A 20,358-nucleotide genomic window follows, 5' to 3' on the forward strand; every position below is an offset into this window, starting at 1 on the left:
GGAAGATTCCGTTTTTCGACGTTAGTATCGATAGTTCATACCGACGAGAGCATATTTTTCCGCTAATTTTTCAAAAAAAGCGGAAAAACTCATTATCACTTCATAACACTGTAGAAATAGGAAATCTTGACCCGAAATATAAACCTGGTGTCATTTCTTTGTAGGAATTTCTTGTCTAGTGTTCAACCTCGATGGTTTTTCATTTCATCCATCGTATGTGCTGATCATCTGGTTGGATTTTGTAGTTTTTCTTTTGGTGGAGAGGTTAGTCAATTGTTTCTATGTTTAACAACTAGAGTAGAGGGTGTTTTGATTGGTCCTTAGCTGATGTTTGCACGCACGAAGGGACTCGACTAGTACTTACTACCGGTGCAATCTGTTATTTGTTACAATTGACGTTACGCTACTTAATCACGAGATAAAAGTGCTCTGCTCCCGAAAAAGAATCGTGGTTTTTTAAGTGACGGTTTAAAAACTCAGTAGCCCGGCAGGTTTTCTATGCTTTAAAAGAATGAAGTCTTCATGTGAGACTTGTGGCAATGAAACACTCCTTCCTTAAGTTCAGGGACACGAATGACGCGTGAGAAAACTTCAGCGTTTGAGTTAAAGTTTTAAGAATTGTCGGAAGGAATTTGTGTGTTGATAGTCGCAAGCCTGAACAGCCGACTGCGCCTCTCTTTGAAAACGAAAGCGCAACGCGGAAGAACCATATGGCCAACACATCTACGAATTTTATGGTTTAATGATCCCTAAGTTGATTAATTTTGCTGATTTATTTACTGCGTTCTGTGTCTTTCCTCCATAAGCAATCTTAGATATTCTTAAATTATCACGTCCTTAAATACCAACCCAAGCAAGAATGTTCCCTATCTCTGCATACTAGCTATTTTTATAAGAAGGTTGGTCTTCGAAATTACTTCCACCAAGAAAATATTTTCTTGGCCTCTCAACTGTTGCGTTAATTGTTACTTGTAGATAATTTTTAAAATGTTGCTTAATTTGTCAGTCGTGCCACAATATCACTACAAGAGCTTGCTTTGTGTCTTCGTCGTTTTGCTTCAATGCACGGCGCTAAGGATGGGGCGATACGGATTTTCCGAATCCATACGATACCGAGTAAGAAATTGACGTTTTTCTCCGATATCAATACTGTGACATCATTGAGTCAAATGGTCATTCAGGTGGTTTGATTGGTAAAAATATAAAGCTATCTTGCACTGTTAAAGTTATGCAGCGTTCAGTGCTTTATACAAGTGTCAATGAGACAGTTAAAAGTTTAAAACCAGATGAACGACTCGATACTCAATGCTTAATGCCCGACCCCTTGCAATTCCCGACCGCTGGCAATTCGCTAGAATCTGTTACTCGTGTGCAATGTTTACAACTCATAACATTTTTAAAGTAAGAAATCGTGACTCGAAATTTAAAACCCTGGGTCATTTCTTTCTAGGAATTTCTTTTCAAGCGTTCAACCTCGCTGGCTTTTTATTTCAGCTGTGTTATATGCTGATCACCTTGTTGGATTTCGCGGTTTCACTTCTAGTGGATATTTAAGGTAAATTTTTTTTTGTTTCCGTGCTTGTCAATTAGAGTGAAGGGCTTTTTAACCATTTAACTCCCATGAGTGACAAAGACAGAATTCTTCCCTACAATATCAATACGCTATCAGGCAGACACCTTACGGTCATTTAGGGGACTATTAGTTGATTCAATGACAAATTGTCCCTGCTAATGAGATTTTCGGAATGAAAGGATCAACTGATATCTACACGGTTAAGAACAGCTTCTTCAATAGTTCTTATGCTGTACTGAAAATTCTCCCCAGGCATCTTTTTCACTATTTTTTACGGACTCTCGAACGACTGATTTGGACTCTGATGGAAAGGCTTTTGTGCCGAGGCAAAAGCAATTCTTTTAAGGATTTAGAAAGCAGTTTTCCTGGAATCGTTGAGAGAACTGCTTTGGGACACTACTTAATATCGGCGCCAGTATAAACAGGTCTACATTAAACACTTAATGTATTGTCCCGAGGGAAACAGGTAGCTTTGTTTCCCCGAGAGTCCTGATGTTTCCCTCGACTTCATCTCGGGAAACATCAAGACTCGAGGGGAAAAAAAACTAACTAGTTTTCCAAGAGACGATACATGAAGTGCTTTGTTACATATTTAGACTTTCCCTTATAAAATCATATGACAAAAACATGCTGTTGTATTCGGCGCGCGAGCAACAACTGTGCATTTGTATCTCGGTCGGGAAACATTTGTGTTTAGTCAGAGGCACTTTGACCAAGAATCAACCAATCACAGTGCTCGTTTTGTTGAGTGAAAGTCTAGGTATATATTTGGCGTCTAAACATGACCTTAATATGTGACGTTATCTTTTTGTGAGAGAAAGGTTTCTCGCCAGTATCGGTTACTATTTACTGTTTTTCAAGACAATTTCGCAAATTAGATATTAATGATAACGGTGTCGCTATAATCACTGATGCGGAAACGGAAGAAACGAACGATGAACCATTGTGTTTTATGTGACGACTTCAATTTCTCTTAAAAGCTTTTTCCTACCTTAGAATATTTTAAACTTTTGTTTGGATTTTTTTCAAATTTGAATTTGAACATTCTAGGAAATGTGAATCGTATTGGATTAACGTCAATTGAAGAATGCTGATGCATTAAATGAATCAGTCGTAATGAGTTTCCACTAATTACTAAGCTAATACTGCGTCTAAATGAACGCTGGGATTGGCCGAGCCAGCATCAGGTCGCTAAGGGGCATGTTGTTTCGCGCGGCCTCGACCTTTGTTGTTGTTGTACGAGATGCAGAGCCAGAAGGGCTTCTTAAATTCTCTTTAAAATTGTGTGTTTCCAAAGCGTTCTTCTTTTCACGATGGGTCGGAGGAAACCTTTGATCTGTGTGGGATTGTGAAAATGACCATATCGTATCACATTACAATTTACTTTATCCCCCAATAAAGCCGTGGCGGTGAATTTTTTACAGTCCCCCTTGCCTCCCCTCCCCCCTTTTATACTCCGTTGGAGGTGATAGAGTATAAAGGGTGAGCACAAACTTACCAGTTAACAAATGCATACTACCATTTTCAGTTGAGTGAGAAGTGACGAAAGTTTGGCAAGCAAGTTTTGAGGTTAAAATCTTGTCTTTGTTTTTGTTGTTTTTGAAATGTCGTTTGACTTTTTTTTGTTGTTTTTGAAAGGTCGTTTGACTTCTTTTGCCGACCTTCCAAGAGAGTCTCAGTGGGGCGGGGGAGGGGGGCTTCACGTTAACGGCTGACGGTTAAAAATAAACCATTTTAACGGTTGACGGTTAATTTTTTGGAATGTCGTTTATAAAACGAACTAAACGCGCATAATTGGCCGTAATTTTTCATAATGAAGTGTTTGAAAAGAACTGTTAATTTGTAACACATATTTTTTATAAATGACTAACGTTTTACGACTCGGGAAGTCAGTTCGGTCGCTGACCAGGAGTTAAAAGACTTACATAAATGTATTTTTGTGATATATCAAAACTTTTATCTATAAACAACATAAATTTAGCTCAGTTAAGGCAATCATTTAGTTCTTAATAAAGGATGTCTAAGACATTTAACGGCTAACATTGGCTTGCTTATTTGACGGTTGACGATAAAAATATTGAATTTTTGACGGTTGACGGTTAATATTTTGGCCATTTGACGGTTGACAGTTAACCCCATTGAGACTCTCTTCCAAGTTTGACAGTTGGCGACGTACAGCTCTTGAGATTTGGTTACCAAACGAAGAAATTTGCCCCACACAACTTTACTGTCAAATCCCCGTCCCCAAACTTTGTCCGTGTCTCACTCAACTTATAATCGTAGTAAATGTTTCGACAAGTTTAAAAGTTCTTAGTCCTTCAGTAGAAAAGATAAACAAACTGTTACAATTAACTGACTTAACTAATGGAGAGATTGCTTTTGAAAGGGTCTGATTGAATATGGCCGCCCCAATGGAATATACTGAGGAGCAATTAAATTACTACAGGATCTGTTACATTGTCACCGATGTACTAGCTGAAGGCCTTCGAACAATCTTCAAACAAGAATGGGATAATCGCTACAAGGCAACTCTGGGAGAATGGAAGGACCAGCCGAAAAATGGAATGGACTTTAAGAGCCGTGAATCCCCACCAAAGAGAAGTGGAAACGCCCATCTCTTGAAAACTATGGTCAATGGTGACAGAGCGGAATGGGATTGTAGTATGCTGTTTTATGCCATTCTTTGGTCCAATTCCATCTACAGTCTCCATCGAGCTGTTCAGTCAAATGTGGATAATCTCAGAAAATTTCGTAATAAAGAATTTGCGCACATGCCACGAGGCCACCTTTCCAGCAAAGATTTTCAAATTGCGATTTCAAAGGTGACTACTGCATTTCTGTCGCTCGGTCTTCCCACTCTACAAATCCTTGAAGTCCAAAAACAGACAAGTTTCCCAACGGAAGAGTTGAGAAATGTTCTGAAGAAAGTTAACGACCTTCAACAGGAGGTTCAAAATAAAGAGACAAAAATTCAAGAACAAAAAAAGGAACTTGTTGAAAAAGAGACAAAACTTGAAGAAAAAGAGAAGGAACTTGAAAAAACAGAGAATCAGCGGCAGACGCTTGAAGAACAGCTGCAAACCAAAGTCCCCCCATTTTGCATTCTCCCCCCTGAACCTGCACATGACGTCTCCCCTCGCGAATCTGATGTTGGTAAAATCATACAACATCTCAAAGCACTCAAAAGCTCCAACAATCAGAGCTTAAGCACCTTGTACTTATCAGGAAACCCTGGAAGTGGAAAATCTCAGCTGGCTCGACTAGTAGCCAAGCAATTTTTCGACGAAAGCAAAGAGACTCCCTCTGGGATTTCATTTGTTATGACGCTTAATGCAGAAAATTCAGAGACACTTTTGGAATCGTATGTCTCTTTCGCTCGAAACTGTAAATGTCCGGATTACTCAGTTACAGACACTTATAATTCCAAAGATCTGAACACAGACAAGAAAATTGCAAGTCTCAAGACCCTGATAAGCGCAAAAATTGGGCTTTACACTTCGTGGTTACTGGTAGTTGACAATGTCACTAATCTGTCCCAGGTATATACTTATTTGACAGATTTAGCAAGCCAGCAATGGATGAGGGGCCAGTTATTGATAACAACGCAAGACACCGCGTCTATTCCTTTGACAAGTTCTTCCATTCAGCAAATATCAGTAAGTGAAGGGATGCATCCTGACGATGCCAGCTCTTTGTTAAGGCTCCTTTCTGGTGTCACTGATGATAAGATGGAAAAAGAAATTGCACGGTATCTGGACTACCTGCCACTTGCTTTGGCCGGCGCCGCCGTCTATGTAAGACAAGTTCGGGAAGGTAAAATAGCTCCAAACTTCGGCTGGACCGACTATCTAAAAAAACTTGAAAAAGGACAGCGACGCACAACTGAGAACATTCTAGCCGAGACAAACCCAAGTTACCCAAAAACAATGACCACAGCAATAACACTCGCCTTGGAAAAGGAAATTAGTTCCGACAGAGTTATAAAGCACTTGTTCACTTTTCTCTCTCTCTGTGCGCCACAACCAATATTAAAAGATATTGTTGTCGAGTACATTATGGAAATGGAAAAGGAATATGAAGATAAAGATGCAATTGGCGTAAAGATAAAGCGATGCCCATTGTTATTGTTTGACGAAGAGGAGAGCGGTGTGTACATTCGAGTGCATGGAGTCGTCCATTACGTTGCTAATTCAGTAACAAAGAAATGTACAAAGGATGAGAAAATCAAATCCATACTGGGAGCTGCTTTATCCCTCTCCAGATTTGAGGATCAAGATTCTCAAGTCATTGGCACGAAAATTGTCCCTCATTTGGCAAAAATGATTACAGACGCCAACCCCTTCTTTTCTAAAGAAGGAATATCGCAAGTCGCTCAAATTGGTGGATCGACTTTGCAGGACTATTCTAACGTCTTTACAACTCTCGGAAATATGTGCCGCGACCACTCTCAATATCCAGCTGCAAGAAGCTACTTTACAGTAGTCCTAGCAATCGCCGAGTTAAGAAACCCAAGTAATGAATTACAAAAAGCATGTATTTATAATGACCTGGGCATTGTCCACCTGCAGCTGGGTGACCTAAAGCAGGCAAAAGACTTTCACGAGCGAGCCCTGGATGTTTGGCTGAAAAAGCTCGGACCTGAGAATGTTCATGTCGCAACGTCTTCTGATAACCTGGGCGGTGTCCACGGGCAGCTGGGTGACCTAAAGCAGGCAAAAGACTTTCACGAGCGAGCCCTGGATGTTCGGCTGAAAAAGCTCGGACCTGAGCATGTTCATGTCGCAGCGTCTTATAATAACCTGGGCCTTGTCCACAAGCAGCTGGGTGACCTAAAGCAGGCAAAAGACCATTTCGAGCGAGCGCTGGATGTTTGGCTGAGAAAGCTCGGACCTGAGCATGTTCATGTCGCAAGGTGTTATGATAACCTGGGCCTTGTCCACAAGGAGCTGGGTGACCTAAAGCAGGCAAAAGATTGTCTCGAGCGAGCCCTGGATGTTCGGCTGAAAAAGCTCGGACCTGAGCATGTTGATGTCGCAACGTCTTGTAATAACCTGGGCCTTGTTCACAAGCAGCTGGGCGACCTAAAGCAGGCAAAAGATTGTCACGAGCAAGCGCTGGATGTTTGCCTTAAAAAGCTCGGACCTGAGCATGTTGATGTCGCTGAGTCGTATGATAACCTGGGCGTTGTCCACCAGGAGCTGGGTGACCTAAAGCAGGCAAAAGATTGTCTCGAGCGAGCCCTGGATGTTCGGCTGAAAATGGTCGGACCTGAGCATGTTGATGTCGCTGCGTCGTATAATAACCTGGGGGGTGTCCACGCGCAGCTGGGTGACCTAAAGCAGGCAAGAGATTGTCACGAGCAAGCACTGGATGTTTGCCTTAAAAGGCTCGGACCTGAGCATTATCATGTCGCATCGTCTTATAATAACCTGGGCGTTGTCCACAAGCAGCTGGGTGACCTAAAGCAGGCAAAAGACCATTTCGAGCGAGCGCTGGATGTTTGGCTGAGAAAGCTCGGACCTGAGCATGTTCATGTCGCAAGGTGTTATGATAACCTGGGCCTTGTCCACAAGGAGCTGGGTGACCTAAAGCAGGCAAAAGACTTTCACGAGCGAGCCCTGGATGTTCGGCTGAAAAAGCTCGGACCTGAGCATGTTCATGTCGCAACGTCTTGTAATAACCTGGGCCTTGTTCACAAGCAGCTGGGCGACCTAAAGCAGGCAAAAGATTGTCACGAGCAAGCGCTGGATGTTTGCCTTAAAAAGCTCGGACCTGAGCATGTTGATGTCGCTGAGTCGTATGATAACCTGGGCGTTGTCCACCAGGAGCTGGGTGACCTAAAGCAGGCAAAAGATTGTCTCGAGCGAGCCCTGGATGTTCGGCTGAAAATGGTCGGACCTGAGCATGTTGATGTCGCTGCGTCGTATAATAACCTGGGGGGTGTCCACGCGCAGCTGGGTGACCTAAAGCAGGCAAGAGATTGTCACGAGCAAGCACTGGATGTTTGCCTTAAAAGGCTCGGACCTGAGCATTATCATGTCGCATCGTCTTATAATAACCTGGGCGTTGTCCACAAGCAGCTGGGTGACCTAAAGCAGGCAATAGACTTTCAGGAGCGAGCCCTGGATGTTCGGCTGAAAAAGCTCGGACCTGAGCATGTTGATGTCGCAACGTCTTATTATAACCTGGCCACTAACCACCAGGAGCTGGGTGACCTAAAGAAGGCAAAAGACTTTCACGAGCGAGCCCTCGATGTTTGGCTGAAAAAGCTCGGACCTGAGCATGTTTATGTCGCAACGTCTTATAATAACCTGGGCCTAGTCCAAGAGCAGCTGGGTGACCTAAAGCAGGCAAAAGACTGTCTCGAGCGAGCGCTGAATGTTCGGCTGAAAAAGCTCGGACCTGAGCATGTTGATGTCGCAACGTCTTATAATAACCTGGGCGTTGTCCACGAGTATTTGGGTGACCTAAAGCAGGCAAAAGACTTTCACGAGCGAGCCCTGAATGTTCGGCTGAAAAAGCTCGGACCTGAGCATGTTGATGTCGCTGCGTCTTATAATAACCTGGCCGCTGTCCACCAGGAGCTGGGTGACCTAAAGCAGGCAAAAGACTTTCACGAGCGAGCCCTGGATGTTCGGCTGAAAAATCTCGGACCTGAGCATGTTGATGTCGCATCGTCTTATGATAACCTGGGCGTTGTCCACGAGCTTCTGGGTGACCTAAAGCAGGCAATAGACTTTCAGGAGCGAGCCCTGGATGTTCGGCTGAAAAAGCTTGGACCTGAGCATATTGATGTCGCAGCGTCTTTTAATAACCTGGCCACTGTCCACCAGGAGCTGGGTGACCTAAAGCAGGCAAAAGACTTTCACAAGCGAGCCCTGGATGTTCGGCTGAAAAGGCTTGGACCTGAGCATGTTCATGTCGCATCGTCTTATAGTAACCTGGGCGTTGTCCACGAGCAGCTGGGTCACCTAAAGCAGGCAATAGACTTTCACGAGCGAGCCCTGGATTTTCGGCTGAAAAAGCTCGGACCTGAGCATGTTGATGTCGCAACGTCTTATAATAACCTGGCCACTGTCCACCAGAAGCTGGGTGACCTAAAGCAGGCAAAAGACTTTCACGAGCGAGCCCTGGATGTACGGCTGAAAAAGCTCGGACCTGAACATGTTCATGTCGCATCGTCTTATAGTCACCTGGGCGTTGTCCACAAGCAGCTGGGTGACCTAAAGCAGGCAATAGACTTTCACGAGCGAGCCCTGGATTTTCGGCTGAAAAAGCTCGGACCTGAGCATGTTCATGTCGCAGCGTCTTATAATAACCTGGGCCTTGTCCGCAAGCAGCTGGGTGACCTAAAGCAGGCAAAAGACCATTTCGAGCGAGCGCTGGATGTTTGGCTGAGAAAGCTCGGACCTGAGCATGTTCATGTCGCAAGGTGTTATGATAACCTGGGCCTTGTCCACAAGGAGCTGGGTGACCTAAAGCAGGCAAAAGATTGTCTCGAGCGAGCCCTAGATGTTTCCCTCAAAAAGCTCGGACCTGAGCATGTTGATGTCGCCGCGTCTTACAATAACTTGGGCCTTGTCCACTGGCAGCAGGGTGACCTAAATCAGGCAAAGGACTGTTACGAGCGAGCACTGGATATTCAGCTGAAAAAGCTCGGACCTGAGCATGTTGATGTCGCAACGTCTTATAATAACCTGGGCCTTGTCCACTGGCAGCTGGGTGACCTAAAGCAGGCAAAAGACTGTCACGAGCGAGCCCTGGATGTTCGGATAAAAAAGCTCGGACCTGAGCATGTTGATGTCGCAGCGTCTTATAACAACCTGGCCCTTGTCTCACTGACAGCTGGGAGACCTAAAAGAGGCAAAAGACTTTCACGAGCGAGCGCTGGATGTTCAGATTGGGGATTACGCAGGCGCCGAGTATGGCGGCCACGAGGATATTGGCTCCTCTTCTATTAGCTATTTTAATCAACTTTAAGCTTCAATTTTATTACAATATATACTTGGATGAAGACTTTGACTCTCTCAAGCCTATTTGGAGAGGAAAAAGTTCGGTTGGTTGCGACGTCTTTGGAATTTCCTTCTCAGCTCGTAAGTGCTACTCAACAAGAGTGCACCGCCATGATAGACTTCGAAGGCCTATCATGAAATGGGTTAAACATGGTTATATACTGCTTGCGGCGACGGATTGCTCCCTGTTAACGATAGACATTACAGTTTTTATGGATGTGGAGACGAACCCTGGTCCTATTTCTTCAGAGAAGAGCTATGATCTACGAAAGCAAACCTGGTCGGACGAAAGTAAGATTCCATGTTATGGAAGAAACTATTTACTCGGTTTGAGAAAGAAATCTGGTAAACCTTCGAGCCCTGTCTTAGAGACGCTTAAGAAACTACAGCTGCTCAGGTTTCGTGGTAATCGGGGAGGTTTGAGAAAAAATGTTCAGCATGTGAAGGAGAGATCTATTCAGAATATTTCTGTCGTCATTGGACGAAGGGCGGAAAGTGGGTTTGCTATTCCCCGACTGCGGGTTGAAAAACGACGAAACCCTAGCAATCTCGTCAGTGTACCAAAACAAGTGGTGTCCCGCGAACACACCTCTGTTAGTTCTGGTCAGCTTGCTGTCCCTAAACTTTTGTTTATTAACATCTGTAGTTTGGGGAAAACAACTAGTCGGGTGCGAGCGGTTGTGGCTCTGGAGGCCGACTTAAGAAATAATGACATCGATGCTTGTGTTGTGTCGGAAACTCATTTAAAAATTGAGGTACCCGATACGGTGGTCAATATCTCGGGTTATAATATCTTCAGAAGGGATAGGAATTGGTCTGGATGCGATCTAAGGAATGGGGGAGGTGTTGCTATCTATACAAGGAGTAATCTTTCAGTTATTGATGTTTATCGTTCTAATTTATACGAGTTTATTTGCCTGACTGTGTTGCTGCCAAGTGGGAATTACATTCTTTTATCTGGTCTTTATCACCCCCCGAAGACATCATACCAGCAATGCGATTTAATGGATTATCTTCTTAATGTCTTTGACACAATGCTGGATAATCACCCAAACGCTACTATTGTTTGCGGTGGCGATCTTAATCACCTTGATCTCACGAGACTTAAACGCATTACTGGTTGGACTGCTTTAGTGGATTTTCCAACACGAGGGGATTCATTTTTGGATAATTGTCTTACAGATAGGCCAGAGCTCTTCGGAAAAGCTTTATCTATAAAGATGCTGATTAAGACGGATCACATTGGATTTATAGTTCCAGCGGGCAAGAAACTCAAGCCTATTCGTAAGAAAGTGCAATTTAGGGATTGTCGTGAGCATAGGAAGCAAGCTCTTTACCTTGCCCTCGCATCAGAATGCTGGGATGATGTTTTGGAGGCGGATAGTATCGAAACAGCTGTGAACATCTTAGAATTGAAGATCCTGGCAAATATTAACTGGTGCATGCCTTTACGAACGGTTTCCCTTTCGTCCCGTGATCCAAGTTGGATGACACCGCTAGTTAAATACATGCTACGTAGCAAGTCTCGCATCTCTGTTTTACGTACTAATAAGCATAGAGAGCTTAGTAGAAATGTGTTGAGGGTTATTGGCGAAAACAGAAGGATGCTTCTGGAGGGCAAAATGGGGAGCAGAGAATGGTGGAAAAACGTAGACTTGATATCTCAACGCCGGCGGTCCACAAACGTTTCGCTGGATAGAGAGACCGCTCAAGATTTGAACGAGTATTTCGGCGACCTGTGTACGGATGGCGATTACGTTGAGCCCGCGTTACTTGAAATTGGTCCTGAGGTGAAAGTCCCGGAAATTAGTGAACGATATGTATGGAACTCACTGAGTACTCTAAAGAAGACTGCAACTGGTCCTGACCAAATTCCGTATTGGGTGTGGAAAGACCATGCGGAGATCCTCACTCCAATCATTACTAAGCTATGGAATTTGTCTCTCGCTACGCACCAATGGCCTAGATCGTGGAAAAGGGCAAGTATAAACCCACTGCCAAAAGTTGATGTTCCAGTGGCAAGAGGGGACTTCCGGGGGATCAACGTAACCCCTGTAATAGCAAGAGCCCTGGAAAAGGCAGTCTATAAGATTCACGCCCAAAGGCCGGTAGAAGAACAGTTGTTGAATAGTCAATTCGCGTATAGAGAAGGAGGGAGCTGCACAGATGCTCTGCTACTTATACAGAATAAGATCTGCAAGTTTCTTGATGATCCCAAGTGCAAGGCAGTGCGGATGTTCGCGATGGATTTCAGTAAGGCCTTTGACTCTGTGAGCCATCAACTCCTTGCTGAGAAACTTAAGAGTCTACCACTTAACCCGTATATCATAAACTGGTGGTTAGGTTTTTTGCGAGATAGAAAACAAAGAGTTATTTTCGGGAATCATGTCTGTAATTGGAAAACAGTTAACAAGGGCACAACCCAGGGTAGTGTTTCAGGACCTTATTTGTTCAATATATTTCTTAACGATCTGGAAATTAAATTAGGGAACGAGACACTTGGTTTCAAATACGCTGATGACTGTACGATTATTGCTCCGGTATATTATTATAAAGATCACTCTGTAGACTTAATAAATCAGTTTTTACAGTGGGCAAGCCAAAATAGAATGAATTCAAATTCTACTAAATGTAAAGAGCTTATTATGTATAAAAAAGGTCACACTGCCGAGGCCTACAAAAGTATTTTTGGCATACCTCAGACTAGTACAATAACCATTCTTGGTCTCACGTTTCAGCCGAACTGCAAATTCAGTACTCACCTAAAAGAAAAGTTAGGTAAAGCTAATAAAGGGTTATACGTTATCAGATGCCTCCGCAAGGAAGGATGTAGCCAAGCAGAAGTAGATGTTTTATTTAATTCCATTGTCCTACCTAATATCACTTATGCTCTATCTGTGCATGGGGCCTCTGAGTCAGAGCTAACTATAGCCCAGCAGTTTTTAGATCGTTGTTTTAAACGTAAATACATATCTAAGAAATTAGTGATAGGTGACTTACTTAAAACGCAAGATCACAAAATTTGTCGCAAGGTTTCAACTATCCTGAGCCATCCTCTTAGAGCCTACTTCCCTGAGACCAAGATCACGAAGTATAATTTGAGAAATAAATCCCCTGTCATGCCCGCTATTCGCACAAACCGTTTTAAGAATACATTTTTTAATAGAATTGTTTTTAAGTATAATGTAGCTTTGTGAAAGTGTACTTCCTGTATTAGATGTAACATAAGATATGTAATTTTATCTTTTGAACAATAAAGACACACAGACACACAGACACTGGCTGTCAGGATTTTAAAATATCGTCTGTGACTTTATTGCAATAAGCGTTGGACCTTTCTCAGAGTATGGTTCCTCTAGAACCTATTAAGTTTAATTTCTAGTTTTGACATCGAAGTAATCCTTTAAAATTTGAAAATTGTTCATAGTTTAAATCATCACAACTATAGTAACTTTTGGCGTGCTGTACGTATTGTAATCTTCAACTAAGTAGGCTAATTATTAAAGGAGTTAAGTAATGGCACTTCTGCAGTCGATGGTGTTGCGTTTTGGTGGTTGAAAAGATTGGTTGTTAGAACAATAGATAAAACCTATAATTCCGTTTGGCAAAAACCGCAGGAATGCACAGAATCCGCATGCCTCTAATCATACTCCATTTGTCAGTCATTTTCGCGGTGTGAACACGAGCTTGTTGATACACAAAATGAAGCAGCAGTGTAGGCCAGTTTACGTAAGGAGCACAGAATTCGAATGTGTGACATCCTAGCTACGCCACTACTTGCCAACCTAAAAAGCCCTTGCTTCCATAAGCACCAAAAAAGCTCTGTTATATTCGATGCCCAATCAACCAAGATAATGGTTTGAGAATTTGTGTAATGCTCTACAAAGCAAATCTCCTTTTGTTTGAGGTGAATAGAGCCTGGCACTATGGGAGGTCGTTTAGAGCTCGAAAGACGATTGTCGCGTGTGGTTCGCAGCATCCTCCTGCGCGCATGTCTCATGTTTGCCTCCGCTGGCCTGAAAATGCCACGTCTCCTTCGCAGCCGTTCTTTAGCTAATAGCTCCATCGTAACGAACAGTATTCCTTTCCCTTTGTTTGAGGGTATAGACCCTTACAGATTGCGCTAGTAAAAGTGCCACATTATTATTATTTATTTAATTTTTTTTTTTGCTTAAGTTCCTTTGCAGTAAATGGCTTGAACCCGGGGGTAACATGTGAAGGTGTAGTCTGATCGTCCGGGTGAGTGTAGTCCTGAGAAGGATTGTTGTCGGTGGTAGTGACTGACGTTTCGACAACCTGTGCGGAAGTCATCATCAGAGTCAAGTGAATGATTGTTGTCAGTAGAATGTTCTTATTCCAGCTCACGTGAAATGTTCGGTTGGTTTTGCCGTGATGTTATTGGCTGTAAGACTCAAGTGACGTAAGTCGGTCGTGATCGGTCTGTTTCGATCTGTCGGTAAAGTTAGGTCGTTCTTTTTCGGTCGTTTGTGATGTTTTGTCGTGAATGAGTCGTTTGTATGGAGCGGGTAAGTGTTGACATCTGTTTAGGGGAGTCTGTTCTAAGTTAGTAAACCAGCTCTCCAGAGTCAGTCGTTAAAAATAGTCAGTGCGGTAGGTTAGGCATTGCGCAGAGTCCCAGTCAATGTTGTGGTTGGTAAGTCGATGGTGTTCAGCAATGTGATTGCTGACATCACCTTTCCTCGTCGCCCGTCTGTGTTCTGTCAGTTTTGTTTCGTCGGATAAAGTCGTTGTTGTAGTTGTTCTTCGTAAAACACGGTGAAGGTATTTGTTATCGTCGGATAAGCTGTCCGTCGAGTTGCATACTAGTTGTGCACGTCGTGTTAGAGTTCTGATAGTTGTGGCTTTGTGTGATGTAGGGTTGTAGGAAGACTTGTCCAGTAATCTTTCGGTGTGTGTCGGTATCCTGTAAACTGTCGTTTGTAATGAGTTGTCGTTGTGGCTTACCAGGCAGTCTAGAAAAGGAAGTTTGCCATTTTCTTCGACTTCTCTGGTAAACTGTATGTCAGCGTTTGGTTCGTTAAGGTGGTGGTGGAATGTGTCAATTTTGTCGTGTCGAACGGCAGTGAATGTGTCGTCAACGTATCGTAACCAAAGCCAAAGATTAACACAGAGTAACCTTAAGTGGAACAACCACATCAATGATGTTATAAAAAGACCAAACAAACGATTATACTTTTTAGTCCTCCTGAAGAGAGCCAGCCTTCCAGCGGATGACATAATTAATTTTTATTGTACAACTATACGTCCTGTTCTGGAATACTGTGCACAAACATTCCATCATGCGTTACCTGCGTATCTTAGTGATGACATTGAAAGGGTTCAAAGACGCGCATTATCCATCATTTCACCAGTACTGTCATACCATGACTCTAGAAAGGCACGGTTTAGCTTCGCTCTATGAGAGACGCATTAAATTGTGTACGGATCTGTTTTTGTCTGTCTCAAATCCATCTCACAAATTATATAATTTGCTGCCAGATAGACATCTTTCAGCTTAAAATACTAGACACCGGCGCGTTTTTAACATGCCGCGCTTTCACACTGATCGTTTTAAATCTTCATTTATCCCGGCTACGTGCGCGTGTGCTAACCTACTTTTTTAGCTATTCCACTACTGTATATTAGTTATAGTTGTTATATTAGTAATTTTATTTAAGTCTTAGCATTTTTGTAATTGGTTGTCTTATATAGTCTTATATAATCAAAGATTGTGAAAAGCACGCAATTCAGCCTATGGCTGCAATGTATTTTATTTGGTAATAAACTATCTCAGGACACTTGATTGACATGCATAGTTTCTAGTTTGATTGAAGGACCGGTCCTTATTTATCATCTGGATAGGTGGGTGAACGATGACGATTGAAGCATTTTATGTAAGCGATGGGCCGGGTCATTAGCAATCGAGAGGAAGGTCTTTTTACATAAGCTAGCGATGTAGTCATTGATAGACATAATATTTGAAAGCTCTAAACCCTCTCTATAGGCCAGGCCCAGGCAAATGATTGACAATGCCCGTTTCTCCACATTCTCTAGATCTTTCTTTATGCTCATTGTTATTGTTTGACGAAGAGGAGAGCGGTGTGTACATTCGAGTGCATGGAGTCGTCCATTACGTTGCTAATTCAGTAACAAAGAAATGTACAAAGGATGAGAAAATCAAATCCATACCGGGAGCTGCTTTATCCCTCTCCAGATTTAAGGATCAAGATTCTCTAGTCATTGGCACGAAAATTGTCCCTCATTTGGCAAAAGTGATTACAGACGCCAACCCCTTCTTTTCTAAAGAAGGAATATCGCAAGTCGCTCAAATTGGTGGATCGACTTTGCAGGACTACTCTAACGTCTTTAGAACTCTCGGAAATATGTGCTGCGACCACTCTCAATATCCAGCTGCAAGAAGCTACTTTACAGCAGTCCTAGCAATCGCCGAGTTAAGAAACCCAAGTAATGAATTACAAAAAACAGATATTTATAATAAGCTGGGCCGTGTCCACGAGCAACTGGGTGACCTAAAGCAGGCAAAAGAATTTCACGAGCGAGCCCTGGATGTTTGGCTCAAAAAGCTCGGACCTAAGCATGTTGATGTCGCAACGTCTCATAGTTACCTGGGCCATGTCCACGACGAACTGGGTAACCTAAAGCAGGCAAAAGACTTTCACAAGCGAGCCCTGGATGTTCGGCTGAAAAACCTCGGACCTGAGCATGTTGATGTCGCAACGTCTTACCATAACCTGGGCCTAGTCCACAAGCAGCTGGGTGACCTGAAGCAGGCAAAAGACTGTCACGAGCGAGCGCTGGATGTTTGGCTGAAAAAGCTCGGACCTGAGCATGTTGATGTCGCAACGTCTTACAATATCCTGGGCCTTATCCACGAGAGGCTGGGTGACCTAAAGCAGGCAAAAGACTTTCACGAGCGAGCGCTGAATGTTAAGCTGAAAAAGCTCGGACCTGAGCATGTTTCTGTCGCAACGTCTTAAAATAACCTGGGCCTTGTCCACAAGCGGCTGGGTGACCTAAAGCAGGCAAAAGACTTTCACGAGCGAGCGCTGAATGTTAAGCTGAAGAAGCTCGGACCTGAGCATGTTTCTGCCGCAACGTCTTATAATAACCTGGGCCTTGTCCACGAGCGGCTGGGTGACCTAAAGCAGGCAAAAGACTGTCACGAGCGAGCGCTGAATGTTAAGCTGAAAAAGCTCGGACCTGAGCATGTTGATGTCGCAACGTCTTACAATAACCTGGGCCTAGTCCACGAGCAGCTGGGTGACCTAAAGCAGGCAAAAGAATTTCACGAGCGAGCGCTGGATGTTCGGCTGAAAAACCTCGGACCTGAGCATGTTGATGTCGCAACGTCTTACAATAACCTGGGCCTAGTCCACAAGCAGCTGGGTGACCTAAAGCAGGCAAAAGACTGACACGAGCGAGCGCTGGATGTTTGGCTGAAAAAGCTCGGACCTGAGCATGTTGATGTCGCAACGTCTTACAATAACCTGGGCCTTGTCCACGAGTGGCTGGGTGACCTAAAGCAGGCAAAAGACTTTCACGAGCGAGCGCTGAATGTTAAGCTGAAAAAGCTCGGACCTGAGCATGTTTATGTCGCAAAGACTTACAATAACCTGGGCATTGTCCACCGGCAGCTGGGTGACCTAGAGCAAGCAAAAGACTGTCACGAGCGAGCACTGGATATTCGCCTTGAAATATCCGGTCCGGAACACGTCAAGGTGGCAGATACTTACAAAAGCCTGGGCGCTGTGCACAATTATCTCGGTCTCAGCCAAGAAGCAAAAGGGTGTTACGGTCGTGCATTGTCGATTTATGTCAAGAACTTTGGCCCTGAAGATAATGAAATGAGATTTGTTCAGAATGCACTTGCTCAGCTACTTACAGCAGAACTGAATATTAGTAACACATAAAGTTCAATAGTCATAAATTCGTAATTCTTTAAAGCGTTAGGCTCGTTACTCGTAGATCAGCGGAGATCAAATCGGAATTGAGAGTTCAAACAAAGATATCAAGACTTCAGTTTACAGCATACTTATACAGATTAAGTCAAGCAACATCTAATAGTGGTGCATTGTAATGTAGAAAATTTAAGAAACCACAGACAATTTCCCTGTAAGCCAGACTTCTAGCGATCAACATTACAAGTTAAAGAGCCAATTAGAGTGCAGTCAGTTGCGTTTGACACGTGCCGCAACCGATCTGTAAAAGGCAGAGCTAAAAACCCATTCAAATCTCAAGAACTTTTGAGGCTCACTCTTGAAACCATAGCAACGTTAGACTAAAAATTGCAGAATATTTAAGAAATTGAAACGCGCTGTGGTTTTCCCCCTAGATCACGACGCTAGTAGAGAAATTACGCTTCAAACTTTCACCTCAAATGTCTCTCAAAACGGGCACAAAATATCGTTTGCACACCACAGTTTCTCCCTTGCTGATATTAACCGGTCTATCATCGAAGTTCGATCGTCAAAATGCATTTGGAGTAAGTTCGGCTACGTTGATCTCGACACGTCAGCTGGGCGGTCCCCAGCGATAGTTTTATCATATTTTGCTTTAAAAAAAGTGGTTTTGAAGTATCAAGGATTAATCCTTTCAATTTTTTTTAAAAATTGCGCCATATCAATTATTATTAAAAACCGGATCGTTGAATAATGCAATTCAAGACTTTTTATGGACTTAACCATTATGATATATGAGCCAATATACCATAATCTACAAATATGATAAGCGTACGCGTCGGCTTAAAATTAAAAGGGAGCTAAAAAGAAGAGAAGACAAGATTTGTCTAATATCGTGGGGGTGTTTTTAATACAAAAATAATTATTCCACTCGCGCTTGTTGGATATGGGATGATTATAGCTAACTCGGCACTACGCGCCTCGTTGGCTATCTATCATCTCATATCTAACAAGTGCGGGTGGAATAATTGTTAAATACATACTGTTGCTATGGATTTATAGGCGTCTATGTGACATGCGCAGATGTTATTCAACTTTGTCTATGTAATATACAATTAGACCCTGTCACTGGCTGTCAGGATTTTAAAATATCGTCTGTGACTTTATTGCAATGAACGTTGGACTTTTCTCGGAGTATGGTTCCTCTAGAACCTATTAAGTTTAATTTCTAGTTTTGACATCGAAGTAATTCTTTAAAATTTGAAAATTGTTCATAGTTTAAATCATCACAACCATAATAACTTTTGGCGTGCTGTACGTATTGTAATCTTTAACTAAGTAGGCTAATTATTAAAGGAGTTAAGTAATAGCACTTCTGTAGTCGATGGTGTTGCGTTTTGGTGGTTGAAAAGATTGGTTGTAGAACAATAGATAAAACCTATAGTTCCGTTTGGCAAAAACCGCGCGAATGCACAGAATCCGCATGGCTCCAATCATACTCCATTTATCAGTCATTTTCGCGGTGTGAACACGAGCTTATTGATACACAAACCTAAAAGAATCCGGGACAATCTCACTCCTACAGAACGATAAGCCATACGCTCACTTAAGGAACGTAAAGACATAATTATAAAACCCGCCGACAAAGGTTCTGGTACTGTTGTTATGGAGACAACCTGGTACATCTATGAATGCAACAGACAACTTTTTGACTCTATATTTTATAAACGCTTGACAAACGACATCACTGCTGATACACAAAAACGTGTTACCTTTTATGTTAACAGGATGCATAACGACCAAATCATCAACGAAACAACAAAACAATACCTCTTGCAGACTGACGTAAGACGAGGACGATTTTACATCTTACCCAAAATACACAAACCCGGTAATTCAGGACGCCCTATTGTCTCATCCAATAGCAACCCCACTGAACGGATATCCCAGTTTGTTGACCAATACCTCCAACCACTCGTTCACAAACTACCATCTTATATCAAAGACACCAATGACTTCCTCAACAAACTTTTTTACATTGGTAATTTTCCCCCTAATTCTTTACTAGTTACACTTGATGTTTCATCCCTCCACACCAATATCCCACATAATGAAGGTATTAATGCTTGTGACCATTTTCTGTGTACCTCCTCCAATACCCCTATTCCTACCGTCACACTTTGTGACCTCATTCGTATGGTTCTTACCATGAACAATTTTACTTCTAATGATGCTCATTACCTCCAAGTTCACGGCACAGCCATGGGTACCAAAATGGCCCTTCTTTCGCTAACCTTTCTTTCTTGGTCTTTTCGAACCTAACGCTTTGAAAAATGCCCCATGTAAACCCCACACTTGGTTTAGATACTTCGACGATATCTTTATGGTCTGGACCGAAGGTTTAGATAACCTAAAAATTTTCGTCGATAATCTTAACAATATCCACCCCAACATCAAATTCACCAGCTCACACTTTTCCACTAATGTGGCTTTCCTTGACGTAAGTGGCTCTTTAACCACCGACGGTAATATCTCCACTGACCTCTACACCAAACCCACAGACAAACATATGTATCTATTGCACTCTTCTTGCCATCCATTACATACCAAAAAAGCCATTCCGTTCAGTCTAGCACTCCGCCTACGACGTATCTGTTCTACAGATAAAGCTTTTGAGACTCGCGCCGCTCAACTTACCTCATACCTTCTCAAACGAGGTTAAAGCAATAAATTCGTCACCAAACAAATACAACGCGCCGCTGACATCTCCCGCACACTCACCTTACAAACTAAAGACGTAAAAAAACCTAACCGTATTCCATTTGAGTCAGTTTGCTAGACATAACGTCTCGTA

General features: G+C 42.9%; 1 pseudogene; it reads left to right on the top strand.

Annotated features, from left to right (window-relative positions):
* Positions 1–3,259: 3,259 nt before the first annotated feature.
* LOC148730314 (uncharacterized) lies at positions 3,260–18,795 on the top strand (annotated as a pseudogene).
* The last annotated feature ends 1,563 nt before the right edge of the window (positions 18,796–20,358 follow it).

This window comes from Stylophora pistillata, chromosome 5 (assembly GCF_964205215.1).
Source record: "Stylophora pistillata chromosome 5, jaStyPist1.2, whole genome shotgun sequence".
Taxonomy (NCBI): Eukaryota; Metazoa; Cnidaria; class Anthozoa; order Scleractinia; family Pocilloporidae; genus Stylophora; species Stylophora pistillata.